Raw genomic sequence first — 2,500 nt, forward strand, 5'->3', positions numbered from 1 at the left:
AAAGGATGGATCATTCCTGGTCAGAATCGTTAATCCCCATTGAAGAGCATCACATTAAGACAATGTTAGTCTAGGGCACAGAGAATGACTTCAAGGAAGGATACATGCCGTAGAGTTTAACAACCAGCGAATAATGACACCCCAAAAGAACAGAATCCAGAAAATAATCTTTGAAATGTCATCATCAGAAGCATTCAGACTTAAAGATAATGATCAATTCTAAACACCTGCTATGAAGCCATAATGAGCAAATGACTTTATAGAAGGTGTCATACTGCACCTGACACTGGTAAGTTGAGAATAAAGACTGAATGATTGAAATCTGTATTAAGGATAGATAAAAGTGCAATGGGGAAAATTGCTCCATAAGGACTGTTGACTTCAACTTACCTGGCACTGGTAAGTTGAGAATAAAGACTGAATGATTGAAATCTGTATAAAGTGCAATGGGGAAAATTGCTCCATAAGAACTGTTGACTTCAACTTGGGAATGTAAAGATTTCTTAAAGCCAGTGAAAAAATAAAACTCATCAGAAATGTAATTAATCAAAGCACAATATAATCACTGTTTCTAAATTATAGCTAAGTCACATGTGCAGTTTAAGAATAAAAACTAGCATTGTCACACAATGCGCTAGCTGGGACTCGAAACCAGGTCGCAAGAATGGGAATCTTGCATGATACCCCTACACTACTAGCGCAAGCTGCATGGGTGTACTCTAACTGTCAAGATGCACTCTTTGAGCATTGCTCTAACATGTTCTGTTGTAAAAATATACTACACACCATTCGGGAATAAATTCATAATAGTCATGTGGTAAAAGGGTGAAAACCTTAATTCTCCACCTTAATGTTTACCTTATCATTTGGGTTCAATGCCTAGACGATGAATTCTTCTGCCCATTAAAACGTGATCATTTTCCTATTTTCAATGTAAAAGGATGGAATTTTAAGAATGAAAAGCAAAAAATATGAAAAAGCTTTCAGAAGTGGGATTTGAACCCACGCCTCCATGTGGAGACCAGAACACCCAGGTTGCGGAAGAAGTTGATCTTGAGTCTGGCGCCTTTGACCACTCGGCCATCCTGACACTGTGTGTAGCATGTTTGGCAGGAAAAGTCTGCTACTTGTGCAAAGTCTACATTTTCCTTACAATTACCCACTTTTATTGAAATTGAGTGAGAGGTGATATTCTACCGTTATCGAAGATCTGAGATCCAGGGGTTCTTCCAGTTGGTGGAGTCAGGTAGGGGTTCCATGGTGTAATGGTTAGCACTCTGGACTTTGAATCCAGTGATCCGAGTTCAAATCTCGGTGGGATCTATGTGCTTCTTTTAAAAATTTCACATCGAGAGAAAGCTACATTTAACAAAACATTCTTTCTTAAAATCTAATTTAAGCATATATAATCTGCCAAATTGGAGTCAGCCCTCTCGACATTAGATACCAATGGACATCTCTGGCATCTGCTAGGTTTCATTTCTTTCAAGCATTTATGCATACCTAGAAATTCTTCATTTCTTAACCATGGGTATGGATCAGGCCAACATAAATCATTTGGTATCAATGCCTAGATGATGCATTATTCTTCTGACTATTATAAAGTGATTAGTTTCCTATTTTAAATGGAAAAGGATGGATCATTCCTGGTCAGAATCGTTAATCCCCAATGAAGAGCATCACATTAAGACAATGTTAGTCTAGGGCACAGAGAATGACTTCAAGGAAGGATACATGCCGTAGAGTTTAACAACCAGCGAATAATGACACCCCAAAAGAACAGAATCCAGAAAATAATCTTTGAAATGTCATCATCAGAAGCATTCAGACTTAAAGATAATGATCAATTCTAAACACCTGCTATGAAGCCATAATGAGCAAATGACTTTATAGAAGGTGTCATACTGCACCTGGCACTGGTAAGTTGAGAATAAAGACTGAATGATTGAAATCTGTATTAAGGATAGATAAAAGTGCAATGGGGAAAATTGCTCCATAAGGACTGTTGACTTCAACTTACCTGGCACTGGTAAGTTGAGAATAAAGACTGAATGATTGAAATCTGTATAAAGTGCAATGGGGAAAATTGCTCCATAAGAACTGTTGACTTCAACTTGGGAATGTAAAGATTTCTTAAAGCCAGTGAAAAAATAAAACTCATCAGAAATGTAATTAATCAAAGCACAATATAATCACTGTTTCTAAATTATAGCTAAGTCACATGTGCAGTTTAAGAATAAAAACTAGCATTGTCACACAATGCGCTAGCTGGGACTCGAACCCAGGTCGCAAGAATGGGAATCTTGCATGATACCCCTACACTACTAGCGCAAGCTGCATGGGTGTACTCTAACTGTCAAGATGCACTCTTTGAGCATTGCTCTAACATGTTCTGTTGTAAAAATATACTACACACCATTCGGGAATAAATTCATAATAGTCATGTGGTAAAAGGGTGAAAACCTTAATTCTCCACCTTAATGTTTACCTTATCATTTGG

At 37.5% G+C, this 2,500-nt stretch overlaps 4 non-coding genes across 4 annotated transcripts; 1 reads left to right on the forward strand and 3 right to left on the reverse strand.

The window, feature by feature from the left end:
- Positions 1 to 630: 630 nt before the first annotated feature.
- Positions 631 to 701, reverse strand: TRNAG-CCC (transfer RNA glycine (anticodon CCC)). Its single transcript has one exon. It is a non-coding gene; the product is annotated as a tRNA-Gly (tRNA).
- A 280-nt stretch (positions 702 to 981) lies between these two features.
- On the reverse strand, positions 982 to 1,090 carry TRNAL-CAA (transfer RNA leucine (anticodon CAA)). Its single transcript has 2 exons — positions 1,053 to 1,090; positions 982 to 1,027 (listed from the first exon to the last, which is right to left on the reverse strand). It is a non-coding gene; the product is annotated as a tRNA-Leu (tRNA).
- A 161-nt stretch (positions 1,091 to 1,251) lies between these two features.
- TRNAQ-UUG (transfer RNA glutamine (anticodon UUG)) lies at positions 1,252 to 1,323 on the forward strand. Its single transcript has one exon. It is a non-coding gene; the product is annotated as a tRNA-Gln (tRNA).
- Positions 1,324 to 2,260: 937 nt separating this feature from the next.
- TRNAG-CCC (transfer RNA glycine (anticodon CCC)) lies at positions 2,261 to 2,331 on the reverse strand. The gene has a single exon. It is a non-coding gene; the product is annotated as a tRNA-Gly (tRNA).
- Between the last annotated feature and the right edge of the window lie 169 nt (positions 2,332 to 2,500).

Source organism: Pelobates fuscus, chromosome 10 (genome assembly GCF_036172605.1).
Source record: "Pelobates fuscus isolate aPelFus1 chromosome 10, aPelFus1.pri, whole genome shotgun sequence".
Lineage (NCBI taxonomy): Eukaryota > Metazoa > Chordata > Amphibia > Anura > Pelobatidae > Pelobates > Pelobates fuscus.